This window comes from Crotalus tigris, unplaced genomic scaffold, assembly GCF_016545835.1.
Source record: "Crotalus tigris isolate CLP2741 ecotype Arizona unplaced genomic scaffold, ASM1654583v1 scf7180000017661.16357234195:1864864, whole genome shotgun sequence".
NCBI lineage: Eukaryota > Metazoa > Chordata > Lepidosauria > Squamata > Viperidae > Crotalus > Crotalus tigris.
In genome coordinates this window covers 597,495-615,731 of record NW_024096548.1, presented here as the reverse complement: position 1 = coordinate 615,731, position 18,237 = coordinate 597,495, and the positions used below count along the sequence as shown (strand labels likewise).

At 42.4% G+C, this 18,237-nt stretch overlaps 1 protein-coding gene across 5 annotated transcripts in view; it reads right to left on the bottom strand.

Moving 5' to 3' along the window:
- Nucleotides 1–18,237, bottom strand: part of CYRIB (CYFIP related Rac1 interactor B) — a 93,359-nt gene that overhangs the window by 61,566 nt on the left and 13,556 nt on the right. For 3 of the 5 annotated variants that reach the window (XM_039335817.1, XM_039335819.1, XM_039335823.1), the window contains exon 1: nt 11,093–11,305. The exons of the other annotated variants lie outside the window; for them this stretch is intronic. The gene's annotated coding sequence lies outside the window, so the exon portion shown is untranslated. Of the gene's footprint in view, nt 1–11,092; nt 11,306–18,237 lie in introns of those variants that run through there. 5 annotated transcript variants of the gene reach the window in all.

Sequence of the window (18,237 nt, the reverse complement as noted above, 5' to 3'; positions counted from 1 at the left end):
ATTTTGAGATACTGCAATGGTTAAATGTGAAAAACGTTCATAAGTCAGTTTTTTTCAGTGCCATTGTTGTTGTTATTAGCTGCGAAGTCGTGTCTGACCCATCGCGACCCCATGGACCACGTTCCTCCAGGCCTTCCTGTCCTCTACCATCTTCTGGAGTCCATGTAAGCTCACACCTACTGCTTCAGTGACTCCATCCAGTTATCTCATTCTCTGTCGTCTCTTCCTTCTATTTGTCCTCAATCTTTCCCAGCATCAGGCTCTTCTCCAGTGAGTCCTTCCTTCTCATTAGGTGGCCAAAGTATTTGAGTTTCAACTTCAGGATCTGGCCTTCTAAAGAGCAGTCAGGGTTGATCTCCTCTAGGACTGACCGGTTTGATCACCTTGCAGTCCAGGGGACTCACAGGAGTCTTCTCCAGCACCATAGTTCAAAGGCCACAATTCTTTGGCGCTCAGCCTTTCTTATGGTCCAACTTTCACAGCCATACATTGCAACTGGGAAAACCATGGCCTTGACTATACGCACTTTTGTTGGCAGGGTGATGTCTCTGCTTTTTAGTATGCTGTCTAGATTAACAGTCACTAAATGAACTGTTGTAAGTCGAGGACTGCCCATAGTTTTAATACGTTTTTTTCCCCTCTGATAGGAATTCCATACATATAGTTGAGCATCCGCTGATTGTGATAATGAGATAGTCTTTGGGCTCTGAAGGTTGCGTTTTATTCCCAAGGAATCTTTGTAGAAAAAAATACCCACAAAACTCTAGAAGGCAGCAATAGCAAAGGCGTTCTGGCCTGCCACCTGGAATCCGTACAGGTGCAGTTATTTGACTTAAGGCCTTCCTTACCTTACAGAAGGAATATTTTTTTAAAATCTTTGCTGTGCTTGTCTTGACGTGCATAAAATTAAGCTGTATTTGGTAGCCACCAAAAAAAAAAAAAAAAAAAGACCCCTTGCCACGTATCCAGATCAAAACTGATTTTCCAATTATAAGACCCCTGGGCTCATTCCAGTGGTTTGCAATGCAAAATACAGCAGCAAGCAAGGAGGCACAGCTTGGCTCACTTCAGCTTGTTATCTATGGTGACAGAATTGCAAAACATCCCAGGGATGTTTTACAATCCCAAGATCGTAACATTTCAAGAGGCTCCACTCCCAGTGTTAGCAACAAGGAACCTGTAAGGTCTCAAATAAAACCGATACACACAATCTCCTTCAAAATTTCCTTTACTATATATAGCAGTGATGGCAAACCTTTTAGAGACCGAGTGCCCAAACTGCAACCCAAAACCCACTTATTTATCACTGGGTGCCAGGTGGGCGTGGCCCACTGGGTGGGCGTGGCTGTGGTGGTCATGGCAGACTGGGTGGGTGTGGCCAAGGTGGGCGTGATCACCTCAATGTTGCTCCTGGGGAGGGACGTCTGTGGGGGGTGGGCAGGGTTGGGGGAGATCCAGGGGGGTCTCTGGCACGTGGGGCGGTGGGTAGGAGGCCCGTCCTGCTGGGTGAGGCGACGCAAGGCGATGCAGGACGGGGGTGCCATTGTCACAGGGCAAGGTGAGGCAGGAGCCGGGGCAGCTGCTGCCTGACACCATCAGCTGCTGCACATAGAGGCCAGTGAGTGGATGGGTGCTGGGATGCATCTGGCCATGTGGGATCTTGGCAAGTTAACGGGCAGCTGGTTGAAGGACGGTTGCCATCTCCGGGGCATGGCACGCGTGCCCACAGAGAGGGTTCTGAGTGCACCTCTGGCACGCATGCTATAGGATCGCCACCACTGATATATAGTCCTTGACTTGCAGTAGTTCGCTTAGTGACCGTGCGATGTTACAACGGCACTGAAAAGAGTGAGTTATGCCTATTTTTCACACTTACGACCGTTGCAGCATCCCCATGGTCACTTGATCAAAATTCAGAGGCTTTGGCAACTGACTCAAATTTATGATGGCTGTAGTGTCCCAGGGTCATGGGATCACTTTTTGCCGAGCAAAGTCAACGGGGGAAGTCAGATTTACTTAACAACCGTGTTACAAATTTAACGACTGCACTGGTTTATTTAACAAATGTGGCAAGAAAGGTCATAAAATGGGGCAAAACTCATTTAACAACTGTCTCACTTAACAACAGAAATGTTGGGCTCAATTGTGGTCGTAAGTTGAGGACTGCCTATATTAGGCCCTTAATATACTTTTGCTAGGCTGGGACATGGCTTCTATGGGAAACGGCTAGGCCTTGTCATCGTAGAATCAGGTTTTTAACAAAAGTTAACTTAAGTATAAACTAGACTCGTGGATATGATCCCATGTGCCTGAAAAAAAGAAAAAAAGTAAAATCTGTATGCTGAGATTTTGAAGGCATTTGTAAGAGTTGCAAATAAATACTGCAGGAGTGACCCAATACATTTCTCATCCAGTCATACAGGAATAAAAAAAAGTTACAGTAACCAATGTACAGTCAAAACTTTTTCTAGCTCCTGTAAGAATGGCAAAGATTTATAATTTGATTTCAAGATGCTTCTAATACTTTTAACTACCTTTCAGGTAGTCCCAGGTTAATTAATACATTAATTCAGGAAACCTTTGTGGATCATGGTACACATTAAATTCACCCATGGAATGAATAGGACCCTGAGAAAGGTATACGCACATCCTCTCACAGTGAGAGTGTGAAGACTGCGGTAGTAAATAATGTGTTTAGCAGGAAATACAATGCAGGAAGCAAAAGCAGTGAAAATCATTTACTGGAGATGTCTACCACCAGTGAACATTAAGTGCAATACGCACATACGTCTATGTAGTTGGTAGCCGATTAACAAATGCAGTGTTTGCATTTAAATTTGGTGTCATAAACCACAAGTAAATGATAGTTCCCCCTAAGCAACCATAATTGGGATTAACAATTCAGTCATTAAGTGAAGCATGCAACTGTGTTACGGATCTTATTTCAGCATTCCCTCCCTTGTCTTACAGACCAGTGAAGGTCACAAATGCCAGGGCTGGTTGTCAAGTTCGTTTTTCAACACCATCATAACTGCAAAAGATTACTGCATGAGACAGTCATTAAACAAGGACTATCATATTCCCAGATTGCACAGGACTTGGTCAATGACAATCAGTCTATTTTCCAAGTGCTTAGTGGTTTTCATTCTTGAGACTTAATCTTTTGCTCCTCTGTCTGCTAACCAGACCTTAAATTGTTCCTAGCATCAATAACATTCTAATTTACACATTTAGCTCATGATTGAAAGCATTTTTCAGACAGCAAATTCAAATCCCTGGGTTAACTCACAAGGTCATCTGAAACTGATCTGTCTTTGATAAAATGAGGACTCTTAGCACAAATTCAAAGAAAGTTGAACACAGTTTTCTACAAGGCCTATAAATGGAATTAGCTAGTTGCATATATCTTGCATTCTAGAAACAGCACATTTTTTCAAACAGAAAACATGTTGCAACAGAGGATGCAATCTCTCTCTCTCTCTCTCTCTCTCTCTCACACACACACACAGACACAAAGAGAGAGAGAGAGAGAGAGAGAGAGAGAGAGAGAGAGAGAGAGAATTAGACTATGATATCCAAAAGAAATGTATTACAAATTATATAGAATTTCCCCAAAGGAATTTTTTTGTTCCTATGAAATTTAATGCAGGATGGAGATATATTAATGCAAAATAAAATATACAGAACTAATTTTAAAATTGCTAGATGGGCTGGTTCTACACCTGTCAGGCATAGAAAAAATAGAATCCTCCCTCAGGGTATTTATAAAGTAGTTTTTTATAATGACATTTGTAAAACAATATACTGCAGTTAGATCTCTACATTATTTTACTCACCTTCTAGGTTAATATAATTAAAAGTGAAAAAAGGAATATAACTGTTATTAGTCATTAAAAATTAAGCATGTTCCTGGGAATCATTAAAGCACCTGGATTGTCCTAGTGGACAATCATTTACATATGAGCCAGCAGTGTGCTGCAGTTGCCAAAAAAGCCAACACAGTGCTAGGCTGCATTAACAGAGGGATAGAATCAAGATCACGTGAAGTGTTAATACCACTTTGCAATGCCTTGTTAAGGCCACACTTGGAATACTGCATCCAGTTTTGGTCACCATGATGTAAAAAAGATTTTGAGACTCTAGAAAGAGTACAGAGAAGAGCAACAAAGATGATCAGGGGACTGGAAGCTAAAACATATAAGGAACGGTTGCTGGAATTGGGTATGTCTAGTTTAATGAAGAGAAGGATGAGGGGGGACATGATAGCAGTCTTCTAATATCTCAGGGGCTGCCCCAAAGAAGAGGGAGTCAAGCTATTCTCCAAAGCGCCTGAAGGCAGGACAAGAAGCAATGGATGGAAACTAACCAAGGAAAGAAGCAACCTAGAACTAAGGAAAAATTTCCTCACAGTTAGAACAATTAATCAGTGGAACAATCTGCTCCAGAAGTTGTGAATGCTCTAACACATGGACAGCCATTTGTCCGAAATGGTATAGGGTTTCCTGTCTGAGCAGGGGGTTGGACTAGATCAGGGGTGTCAAACTGCCGGCCCACGGGCCGGATGCATCATAGCAAAACTGTGCCTGTTCCATTGCTGGCAAAGGAAAAAAGTCACATGTCGCAACATATCACGTGATGAGTTTGACACCCCTGGACTAGATGACCTCCAAGGTCCCTTCCAATATTATTATTAGTATTGTTATTATCTACTAAAAATTGCATAATAAAGATGGACTATATTAATTTCCATTAAAAGGAGACTTGACAATAACACTACTTTAGTTAACTAATTTTTATGCATAAAGTGCTACGGTCTCTGATGTTTCTTATAATGATTTCAGCCTAATGGTAATCAGAATAATAATGGCTGTTGCAATACACATTTGGGGCTTTATAAGCATGATATAATATTAAAGGCTTTCCAGTTATTGTTTAAAAAAAAACAACACTTCATTTGGTATGCTTTTACACATACAAGAGGGGGAAAAACTGAATGCTGAAAAGTAAATGAATAATATCACATTTGAAAACAAAAATAACAGTTGTACATTGTACACCAAGCAATGAAAAGGTCAAAGAAATTAGACATTTCTAAGCTGCTCATCCAGTTATGTTGACATCTTGAAACATATCTGTGAGTTAGTAGTAAGTTTTCTGATCTGCAAAGTGGCACATTAGCACAACATATCAAGATATTTTGTCACTGTACCGACACAAGGAAAGACATTTCTTGGGAATCTTGCAAACAGGAACAGTATAGCCCAAAGCACCATATATTTACACTTATCTAAAGAGAATATAGACCTAAAATACATAAAAATAGTAAGGTTATATACAGATGCATTTTCATTTTAATGAGCTGTTAATAAATCCAGACTCCTATTGCAGACTTCTAATTAAATTGCTCTTCCAATAAATTGCTGTTCCAATTAAGTTTAATTTCTGAAAGATAATGGCAGAGACAGAAATCGAGCAAATTATTGATTGATAATACAGTTACATGGTCATCAGGAGGGATCTTTGTTTGCAGATTAGCTATAGAATAAATTATAGGAAGACAGAAAAATGACGCACTAAATCCTCCCCGATTCACATATATCTCAGTAATACCTTTTAAAAACCACCACATTAATTATCAACATTATGACAAGAAAAGAAAAATCAGAAGACTGCCACTCTGAAGCTCAGTAAATTTGCTTTTGGAGTAAGTTCTATCAGCTTTATTTCCAAATCCATTGCGTTTGGTCATAGAACTGTACAAGAGAAAACTGAATCAATATTTCTGGAACGTTGTGCAAGCGTTTATATCTTGAACCCATTCCAGGATGTTATTATCTCTGCTCAGTTATTTAATATCTTCATAAAACCACAGGTCATCAATACGCAAATGACTCCCAGATTTTTCTTTCGTCTTCAGGAAATAGCTTTGGTTCTATTTGTCCTAAGCCCAGTTTCTGGAAGGAGTTGATGAGGACAAATTGGGAGCCATCATAAGCAAGCTAAGTTAATGGTCGGTGGGGTCAACTGCTAAAATGAATGGATGAAACTATGGAAGGTCAGTGCCCTCTTGAGAAATCTTAACTGTGAGAAAGACTAATTGATCTAGTGGTAGCTTCAATGGCTTTCAGGTATCTGTTATTAGGTGCAGCTTAGTAATCTTTGTACAATCAGACATGGTTTCATAACTTCCCACCTGGGTTTCTGAAATATATCACATGTGGGACTGTTTTTAAATAAAGTTCAGAAATTAGTTTGCCTAATAAAGGGCTGCAAGATTACTACCTAGCGCACTGGGGGTTATGGCCATTGTTGTTGTTGCGAAGTTGTGTCCGACCCATCGCGACCCCATGGACAATGTTCCTCCAGGCCTTCCTGTCCTCTATCAGTCCATTTAAACACACGCCTACTGCTTCATTGATTCCATCCAGCCATCTCATTCTTTGTCGTCCCCTTCTCCTATTGCCCTCAATCTTTCTCAGCACTAGGGTCTTCTACAGTGAGTCCTTCCTTCTCATTAGGTGGCCAAAGTACTTAAGTTTCAACTTCAGGATCTGGCCTTCTAAAGAGCAGTCAGGGTTGATTTCCTCTAGGACTGACCGGTTTGATCGCCTTGTAGTCCAGGGGACTCGCAGGAGTCTTCTCCAGCACCATAGTTCAAAGGCCTCAATTCTTTGGCGCTCAGCCTTTCTTATGGTCCAACTTTCACAGCCATACATTGCAACTGGGAAAACCATGGCCTTGACTATACATATTTTTGTTGATGTTTTTCTTATGCTGTCTAGATTTGCCATAGCTTTCCTCCCCAGGAGCAAGCATCTTTTAATTTCTTGGCTGCAGTCCCCATCTGTGGTGATCTTGGAGCCCAGGAAGTTAAAATCTATCACTACCTCCATTTCTTCCCCATCTATTGACCATATTACATCAATTTTCAGTGATCATTTGAAGTTACAATGGCACTTACAAAAAATCACTTATGGCCATTTTTCACGCTTATGACTGTTGCAGCCTCCCCAAAGTCAGGTGACCAATTTCTGGATACTTGGCAACTGGTTCGTATTTATGATGGTTCCAGTGTCCTGGGGTCATGTGATCTAGTGTCATTTTTCTCACTGCTAATTTGGGACTGAGTTAGGCACCTCATTTCTTACAAAGATGTTCAGAGACGCAATTTACACATTCTCAAAATGTAGTATCTAAAATTTACATTGGGCAACATAAATCTTTCCAATCTGCAGCCTAAAAGTCACGTTATATAAAATACAGGTGTTCCAAACCAAAAAAAAAACCCCTCGTATTTAAAAAATTGTATGGGAAAAACTGATTAATGAATGTTTAAATTGGACACAAGTTAGAAAATCAATGCATTCATTGAGAACTAGCATGATGGGTGCAAATCAGGAAACCCACGTAAAATTTACCATACAATCGGTTACACTACAAAGGCTTTTCTTTAGGGCATTGTAAGAATAACAGGAATCCTATTACTATCAGCATCTGACAAACAGAAGTATATTGTCTCTAATATCCAATTATTACAAGTTTATTCCATGAAGCTCTTTGTTGTTTTAGAGAATCTCCAAAACTAGCAAATATCACCACAGGGGTACTGTAAGTATTCATGGAGGGGTAAAGAAACTGATTGAGAGATGAATTTTATATTCTAAATAAGATATATGCTGTTGTCATTTAATAAAGATAATTAACATGTTCAAGACAGAGGTTTCAGGTATACCCTTCATAGCTCATTTCAGCAATGAGTATTAATACTTAATGTGATCTTGTATGTTGCATTAAATTGGACATATTTAAGATACCCACATGAATAACAAGCAAAAATCAAGCATGGCACGAGCTATAGAAAAATAACATGCAACTTTAAGGAAACAGAGCAAATAGCCTTGAAACAAAACTAGAGATCTATATATCCAAAGAAAAATAAGGATGTTATTTGAGATACAGAGATCAGATCTGCACAGTTGCATATCTTATGCAAATGTACTCTCAGCTTGGTTCATGTGATGAGTTTACCCACAATGAACTCATTTTTCTGACCACAAAGACTCAATTCACACAACACCCTAGGCTAAGATGGGGTTAGCTAATTTGCAAGATCTTAGGGATTTACAAATCACTTGAAAGTGAGTAAATATAGGAGCAGTGGTACCAACAAGAAAAATGATTCAGAAAAGTGAAAGAGAGAAATGACTATGTCCTATAATAAAACTTGAGGAAAACAAAAGTTCTCAATTGAAGATTGGAGACAATTAGAAGAAATGCAACCACAACAGTTATTGACCTAACAATTTGCAGAATGACAGCTACCCCAATCTGTAATTTTCATTCATTCATTCATCCTGACAAGTGACTCTGGGTGGGGAAGAAGTTAAAATAAATTAACGTAATTCCAACTGCAGACATAAACATTGAAATACACGCCAGCCAAGAAAGATATCACAATGCACAGTTGTTTATACAGGCAGAAGAGAGACCCTTCATACACTAAGGCTGGGACCCGAAAGTACGTTTTTAAAGCCTTATGAAAGACCACCAGGGTGGATAATGAATGCAGGTCAAGATATAACCTGGTTAGAGCCTAGAAATGCCATTAAGGTAAACATTAAACATGTTTACCTGTTTATCTTCAGCTGCTCACTGAAGCAGTGCAGTTGCTTTATGTGCAAAGGTGAATGCAGCACCTGGCCATTATATTCTGTGCTAATGGCAGGTTTCTGATCAAATGCAATGACAGCTCTAGGTAAAACCCATTACAGCAATACGGTCAGTTGACTACAATTGAGCCCAAATTCCTGGTACTAAGCAAGCCAGTTAAGTGAGTTTTGCCCCATTTTACAACCTTTTTGCCAGTTGTTAAGTGAATCACTGCAGTTGTTAAGTTAGTAAACACAGTTGTTAAATGAATCTGGCTTCTACATTGACTTTGTTTATCAGAAGATCACAAAAGCTGATCGCATGACCCCAGGACACTGCAACCGTCATAAATGCATGTCACCTGTCAATTTTGATCACGTGACCACAAAAATGCTGCAACGGTTGCAAGTGTGAAAAACGGTCATAAGTCACTTTTTTCAGTGCCATTGTAACTTTGAACAGTCACTAATTAAATGATTCTAAATAGAGGACTATCTATAACAGAGGCAGAAAAGCTAAAAAAACATAGCCTCTTGGGGAGATGGGCGGCATATAAATTTAATAAATAAATAAAAACTAAATCCAAATGGGTAATGTTGGGCCAGTCATTCTCCCTCAGCCCTAAAAAAGGAGGCAGGGAAACACCATTTCTGAAAAACCTTGGCCAGGAAATTGGAGGAACAATCATTAGGTATGAAAGGAAGGAAGGAAGGAAGGAAGGAAGGAAGGAAGGAAGGAAGGAAGGAAGGAAGGAAGGAAGGAAGGAAGGATCTTAATCAGGGCTCGGTGAGAAATAACACCCTCATCCAGAAGGGTAAGAGAAAGAACTGATACAGATACATAAAATTGTTAGGAGAAAAGATACTATAAGAGCAAAGTGTGTGTGTGTGTGTGGGGGGGGAAATGGAAGAAATTGTATATAGCTAGTCCTCAACTTACAACCACAATCGAGTCCAAAATTTCTGTTGCTAAGCAAAACATTTGTTAAGTGAATTTTGCCCCATTTTACAACCTTTTTTGCTATAGTTAATCACTGCAGTTGTTAAGTTAGTAACACTGTTAAGCGAATCTGGCTTCCCCATTGACTTTACTTGTCAGAAGGCAGCAAAAGAAGCTCGCATCTCCTGATGCAGCAAATATGAAGCAGTTGCCAAGCGTCCAAATTTTGATCACATGATCATTGGGAAATGCTGCAATGGTGATTTAAGTGTGAAAGATGGTCACAAGTTCCTTTTTTCACAGCCGTTGTAACTTTGAGCAGTCACTAAATAAACTGTTGTAAGTCAAGGATTACCTCTATTCAAAAGGGAAGCTTTCAAAACCTTTAAAGAAGGGGACACAATGTAGGGGGGGGGGGAAAACATGATTCCCACGATTGGGAAGCAGACAGACCCGATCCCTGGGGAAGCAAGCGGCAATAGGTGGTTCAGAAGCCCAGAGGAAAAAAACCAAATAAAGCAGGGGTGTCAAATCCGCAATGTCACGTGACGTGTTGCGACGTATCATGACTTTTTTTTCCATTGCCGACAATGGGGTGGGTGGGGGCAGTTTAGGCATGACCCATCCGGCCCAGTTTGACACCCCTGAAATAAAGGGATGTACATGTAATACATCTGAACTAGACGGTGTTGTTTCTCTGGGTCGTAGAATATATGTGGGCATATGCAATTTTTTTTTAATTTTGGTCATATTTATAGTGTGTGTGTGTGTGTGTGTGTGTGTATGGAGTCAAGCTATTCTCCAAAGCGCAGGACAAGAAACGGATGGAAACTAACCAAGGAGAGAAGCAACCTAGAATTAAGGAGAAACTTCCTGACAGTTAGAACAATTAACCAGTGCAACAACCTGCCTCCAGAAGCTGTGAAGGTTCCAACACTGGAAGTTTTTAAGAAGAGACTGGACAGCCATTTGTTCGAAATGGTGTAGGGTTTCCTGCCTGAGCAGGGGGTTAGACTAGAGGACCTCCCAGGTCCCTTCCAACTTTTATTTTTATTATTTATAGTGTATATTGGAGGCAGTGACCCTTTGAGACCTGTATGCAACGCAATTTCATTTTAGCGTATGCCGCTTAGTGTACATTTAAAGTGACAATCAAGTTATTCTAGTTTATTCCATTCCGGGGGGGGGGGCAGGATGCGTTGACCAGCGAGGGAACCACGAGGAGGAAGAGCAGCAACAGAACCACGTGGAAGGGAGGGCGAGGGAGGGGCCAGGAGCGGTTTCCAAGGGGACGGCAGGAGAGGGGCTCGCGCTCAGGGGCGGGACCGCAAGACAGGGGAGGGGGCGGGGCCAGCCCATGTGCCGCGCGGGAGGGGCCGAGTGCCTGAGAGGGGGGGGGGAAAAAGCGCGCGCGGTAAAGGCTTTTTCCCCCCCCTTTTCTTCCCCCTCCTTCCCTTTAAACCGAGGCCTCCCCCGCCCTCTTTTTCCTCCAGCGCCTACTCACCGCACTTACCCCCTCCCCCGAAGCTGAGGGGAGGGACCCAGGTGGGCAAGCGGAGCCGCCCGCAGTGACCAGGCGACGGGGTGGAGACGAGGACGGCCACCGCCGGGCGTGCGTCACGCGCGTGCGCGTCAACCAGCCGGATCTACCGGGAGGCGAAGCGCAGCTGCTGGGGAGATGGTGGCGTGCGGCAAGGGCGGTTGTGGCGGCGGCGGTGACTGTTTAAGCCACTGCGCATGCGCCAGAGCCGGCAAAAGAGGAAGGGGGAAAAAAATCCGAGTTTCTCTGTGCCTCGATCAGGCTGAGAAGGGGAGTCGGGCGGGCGCCAAAAAAAAAAAAAAAAAAGATCACGGGGGAATCGCGTGGCTTGTGGTTCCCCAGGCTCTCGGGTTTGACCGCTTCGGATCCAGGTGGAAAAAGACGAAGAAATCCTTTATTTTTTGGGGGGACTGCGAATCGGGCGGTGTGCCCCTCCCTCGAAAAAAGCCAAGACTAAATGGCAATGCTTTGGGGGAGTGTTAATGAAGAAAAAAAAGGTTATCAACCCTCGGAAAACACACAAGGTGAGGCAGAAGAGATGCTTCCTCCAGACCATATGAAAAGCAAAGACTCTGGAGAATCCTGGACCGGATCCACAGTTTGCTTTAACCATGGTTTGTTGAATAAACTGCCATTTGCTATTCATGCATAAGCATAAACCAGAATTGGTCAGCCAGGGTGCAAATTACCTTGCACTCAGCTAACAGTTCCCAACCTAGAGACCACGGTAATAAGGGAAGGTGCAGGAAGGAAAATAAAAGAAATACATATAATTATATGCTATCAAGTCATTTTCAACTCCTAGCAACCACATAATTTTTTTTTCTAGGATGATCTACCCTTAACCTATTTCTTCAGATCTTCCAACAATGCCTAAAATTTCACAAGATTGCCAGTGGGGCTACTTTCCCCAATTAATGCTTAAGTACTACAGGCAGTGAGGCAGGTTGCAGAGGCACCGATATCCACTCCTGATTTACAGGACCTGGTGGCTATCCCAGATCTGAGATGGTCATGGAAAACTGTACGTCAAAAGCATTAATGCTGACCCCAAAGGTTGGAGAGCCGCACACAGCCCTATACCAAGGGTAAGCAACCTTGGCTCTTTTATGACTTGTAGACTTCAACTCCCAGAATTCCTGAGCCACCATGGCTCAGCTTGGAAACCTCTCCCTTTCCTCTCAGCGTGGCTGGCTCAGGAATTCTGGGAGTTGAAGTCCACAAGTCATAAAAGAGCCAAGGTTGCCTACCCCTTCCCTAAACCAACCGTGATTCACCAATCACAAAAGCCTTGAATGGCTCAGGGTATCAGTCATTTGATTGGTTTACAATTGAGCCCAGAATTTATGTTGCTAAAGGAGAAATATTTGCCCCATTTTACGACCTTTTCTTGCCGCATTAGTTAACTGACTTGCTGCAGTTGTTGAATTAGTAACATGGTTGTTAAGTGAATCTGGCTTCCCCATTGACTTTGTTTTGCTTGTCAGAAAATCGTAAACTATGATCAAGTGATCTGGGGACACTGCAACCATCAAAAATAGGAACCATTTGTCAAGCATCTGAATTTTGATCACATCCCTGGGGAGGTTGTAATGGTCATAAGTGTGAAAAAGGGTCATCAGTCACTTTTTTTCAATGTCGTTGTAACTTCAAATGGTCACTAAATAACTGTTGTAAGTCAGGGACTATCTATAGTACGGTAGGTTGTGTTAACTCAGCTTATGAATAAAGATGTCCACAGTTAAAGCAACACCCAAAAGGATTTGGCTATTGGTCTAGTCCAGGGGTCCCCAACCCCCAATCTGTGGACCAGTACCGGGCCGCGGCATGCCAGCAATTGGTCTGCACAAACAAGCAAAGCCCTATCTGCGGGATGCAGGCAGCACACAAAACCACGTACCCTCCGGTCTGCAGAAAAACCTCTCTCCACGGAACCGGTCCCTGATGCCCAAAAGGTTGGGGACCTCTGCTCTAGGCAGTAAAATCTACAGGTAATCCTCAAGTTACGAGCACAACGGAGCCCTAGATTTCTGTTGCTGACTGAGACATTTGTTAAGTGAGCTTTGCCTCATTTTTACAACTTCACAATTGTTGACTTTGACTTTGTTTTTCCAAAGGTTGCAAACATGACCCTGGGACACTGCAACCATCATAAATATGAGTCAGCTGCAAAGCGCCTAAATTTTGATTACGTGACCATGAGGATGCTGCAATAGTCATAAGTGTGAAACGTGGTCATGTTACTTTTTTCAGTGCTGTTGTAACTTCCAACAATCCCTAAGTGAACTTTGTAAGTCTAGGACAGGGATGGAGAACCTTGGCTCTTTTATGACTTGTGGACTTCAACTCCCAGAATTCCTGAGCCAGCCATGCTGAGTGGAAAGGGAGAGTTTCCAAGCTGAGCCATGCTGGCTCAGGAATTCTGGGAGTTGAAGTCCACACGTCCTAAAAGAGCTAAGGTTCCACACTCCCGTCTAGGCCTACCTTTATTGGTTCAGCCCTATTCCATGGTGAGCAGCAGCTGTTCTGGCTTTGTTGCTCCCCTACACAATGATGCAGCTATTTCCTCCTTAAATGGATCTTCCGTTAACACCGAGAGCTCCTCGCCAGCACACCCTGCAACAATCTCTCCTTATGGCTTAATCCGATTAGCAACAAAACCCTGGTGAGGTTTTATTCTTCTGAATGGCACTGTCACAACATTGTTAGAAGCAACAGAAGCACGGATCTTGGGTCAACCTCAGATATGCATTCATCTCCGGTTCTCATCGGCCAGATGGCCATGCAGGTGGGGGAGAACTGGGGTTGTCGCCCAACACGCCAGGGGGACTTGAGTTTGAAAAGAACTTAAACAGAAAAGAGGATTTCTGAATCTCAAGGCTTTTTTTAAAAAAAATGCCAAGCTTTAGATAAGAGGCCATCAGCTGTTCTTCTGAATTGCCAGGACATTAATTCCACCCTATTGGATGGCCTTATAGTCTTGGTTGCAGATATGAGTATAAAAAATGATCAGGGATTCAAGAGCCGAGGTGGCGCAGCAGTTAGGGTGCAGTACTACAGGCCACTTTAGCTGACTGTGTTCAGCAGGTCAGCGGTTCAAATCTCACCCTCTCAAGGTTGACTCAGCCTTCCATCCTTCCGGGGTAGGTAAAATGAGGACCCAGATTGTTGGGGGCAATGCAAATATATATATATACATTGCTTACTGGTGTACACTGCTTAGAGAGTGCTTGCACTTAAAGCGGTATATAAGTCTCATAAATAAATAAATAAGAGGAAAACCCCAGACCAATGGAGTCTCATTGCGGATCTCATTGCAAAAAAGATGTTGAGACTTTGGAAAAAGTACAAAGAAGAGCCACTAAGATGATTAAAGGCCTGAAGAACAGTTGCAAGATTTGGGTTTGGCTAGTCTATAGAAAAGGAGTAGTAGGGGGGAGCAGTATTTCAATATTAGAGGCTGCTACAAAGAGGAGGGGGTCAGTTTATTTTCCAAAGCACCAGAGGGCAGGACAAGCAAGAATGGAAAATGATCAAGGAGAGAAGCAATCTGGAATTAAGGAGAAACTTCCTAACAATGAAGACAGTTAACTAGTGCAATAGCTTGCCTTTAGACATTGTGCTTCATCACTGGAGGTTTTTAAGAAGGGGGGACATGATAGCAGTATTCCAATATCTCAGGGGCTGCCATAAAGAAGAGGGAATTAAGCTATTTTCCAAAGCTCCTGAAGGCAGGACAAGAAGCAACGGGTGGAAACTAATCAAGGAGAGAAGCAACCTAGAACTAAGGAGAAACTTCCTGACAGTGAGAACAATTAATCAGTGGAACAGCTTACCTCCAGAAGCAGTAAATGCTCCAACACTGGAAGTTTTTAAGAAGAGACTGGACAGCCACTTGTCCGAAATGGTGTAGGGTTTCCTGCCCGAGCAGGGGGTTGGACTAGATGACCTCCAAGGTCCCTTCCAATTTTACTAATATGAATATGAAAGACTGTCTGAAATGGTATATAGCAGGGGTGTCAAAACTGCCAGTCCATGGGCCGGATGCGTCACATGGAAGCTGCGCCCACCCCATTGCCAGCAATGGCAAAATCTGCCCGATACGTTGTGCGACGTCATGTGACGTCGCGAGTTTGACATGCCTGGTATATAGGATCTTCCATATCCTATAGGATCTTCCATATCCTATAGGGGCAGGACTAGAAGACCTCCAAGATCCCTTCCAGCTCTATTCTGATTCTGATTAAGTTGACTGTGCAGATGGGAATCCTTTCTGCCTTTATTATAAAAGCCCAACTGCACAAACTACTCATAGATCAGAGAGGAAATTCTGATTGGTTGATTCTCCAGGACCATCTTCTGGACAGAGAAGACTGAATAAGGGAGAGCTTGTGTAAGTCTCTCTCTGTTGACTCAGTCCAAGGGCTTAGTAGTACAAATAGTCCTCAACTTACGACTGTAATGGAGCCTGGAAATATGGGTGTAAGTCATGCCAGTCATTAAACAGCTCACCATGTGACTGCGCCCAATTTTAAGACCTTTTTTGAGGTGAATGTTAAGCGAACGGCACTCGTTAAGCCAATCCATTGTTCTCAATGGGTGGTGGTTGTTGCTTTTTTACTGGAAACCGGAAATAAACACTAATTTCCAGGAAAAATGTTGTAAATCACGGTCACATGACTATGGGATGCTGTAAGCAGTTATAAATGTGAGCCGGTTGGCAAACACTCAAAATGCTATTGCGTGGGGTGAAGGATGGGGCCATTAGGAGCTCAAATCCAGCTCATTAAGTCACCCTAGGAAGGCCCGTCATAACTTTGAACAGTCGTTAAGTGACAATGCAGCTTTATCTGGAGATTAAGTGGGCAAAAAACACACAACTATCTGACACCTAGTCAAGAACAACCTTAGCCTGTATGGAAATCGCTAACTAGATTGCTCACCGTGGTAGGAAAATCAAAGAACAATCTGAAAAAGTGGGCTCTTCTTTTGAAGATACTCTGTGTGTGTGTTTTGAAGGTACTCTGTGTGACTGTGGAAAAGAACAACCCATCTCACATATGCTACGCTGCATGCTATGTCCTTCAACATGTACAGAGGGAGGCCTCGTGCTGGTGAGAGAAAGGGCTGTCGACCTGGTCCAATACTGGGAGAATGTCATTTAGTTCTAAACTTATATATTTTATAGCTTTTTTAAAACATGTGCTCTCTTTCTATGACCTATTTTAGACCTATTTTATCTGCTCAAAGTTGAATGTTATGTCTATAATTTGTAGGTGCTTTTGACAAAAATGGAGTAGTTGGAACTGTTGTTCCCACTTTGATTCATCAGAGGTTGGCAACTTTATTGTTGCTATTTGATACAGCAGGGAGTTGGAAGTCCACAAGTCGTAAAAGGACCAAGTTTGAAGACCCCTGTGATACAGTATCAGCAAAACCTTAGTGAAAGCATGTTTAGCGAGAGACTTGACTTGCGCAGATGTGCAGATGTTCTGGCTTGTCAGGGCCTGCAATTATTCTGACAAACATGTACCTGGGAGCACAACATAGGCTATTTCAAAGCAGAAACTCTCTATCAATTGGGTTTATCTGCCACCTGAAGCCACAGCTTATGCTCTGTTTGAGGGGTCCTTGGTGCTCTCTGAGCCTGGTTGTTTTCTTGCAGACATTTCATAACCCAACTAGGTAACATCATCAGTGCTAGTAGAGAGTGAGGTTTTTGCTCTCAGGTTATATTCTAGTGCAGGGGTCACCAACCTTTTTGCACTGGCGGCCCGGTGGGAGGGGGAGGGGCAGGCGCCTTATGCGCGCATTCAAAAACGTGAATGTGGCCACATGTGCGCGCGTGCGTACAAACAGGCTGCGAGCATGCACACCACGCAAACAGCTGCAGGCATGCACACGAGGCTGATTGCTGGTGGGGAGGTATTTTGGTCTTTTTCTCGTTGATTGCCTTTTTTTTGCACTGTATGTAGATGTTGTTTATGTCTGTTTGTCTATTAATGGCCAATTTGTCAGAGTGCCAGGCTTCCAGGAATTCTCTAGCATTTTTGGACTTGGTTTGGTCTAGGATGGTCACAGTTTCCCAGCTAAAACTATGGTTAAGTCTATCCATATACTGTGCAATTAAAGAGTTTTCATCATATCTTCTGGCTGGTAAATGGACTGCTGGCAAACCTCATTCCTTGGTCGCACTGATGATGTTACCTAGTTTGGTAATGAAACACCTTCAAGAAAACAGCTAGGCTTAGAGAGCCCTCATTTCAACTCCAAACTACAAATATTCTCCTTTATTGGTGTGCTCTATTTTTTGAGTAAATCATAATTGGCTGGAATGACCCAATACATTAGGCATAAGCCCCACTGGCTCAACCAGAGCTAATTCCAAATAAAGATTTGAGTGACACTTTTTTTTTTTTCAAAATTAAGACCAGAAACAGGCAATACAATTTTCCCAGCATGGTCTAGAATTATACTGCTGAATTTAGTAATTTCATCACAAATGACTTTGTGAGTGATCCGAATCAGGTCAGTGACTTCGTTTATTTTTCAGCCTCTTGCCTAATTAGAAAAAGGATAGCAGTTGCATTGTTAGCATAACTGTAGTTTTATTACCCAATTCTTTGAGTAATGACTTTCTTGCTGTCGTTTTCCCAGTTTAACGCAAATTAATTGCCCCATTTTAAGAGCAAAGTTGACATGGGACTTACCTAAACAGCCACAATTTGTATGCATTGTGTTTCAGGTTGCTTCATATGGTTCAGAAGTAAAATATAGGTAGTCTTTGACTTATGACCATAATTGGGTCTAGGGTTTTGGTCACTAACCAAGATGGTTGAGACTGAACCTCATTCCATGATCATTTTTATTGTGGTTGTTAAATGAATCACTGGGATTGTTAAGTGAATTGAATTTGCTTATTGGAAGCTATTGGAAAGTCATACGATTATGTGACTGCAAGATACTGCAAAGATTATAAAAGTGACCAGTTGCCAAATTGCGATCATAGGACTGGGGGGGAAGGGGGGAGTGTTGTGTTGCGTGTGACAGTCATAACATTGAGGATGGGTTGTAAGTCACTTTTCCAAGGCTATCATAACTTCAAACCA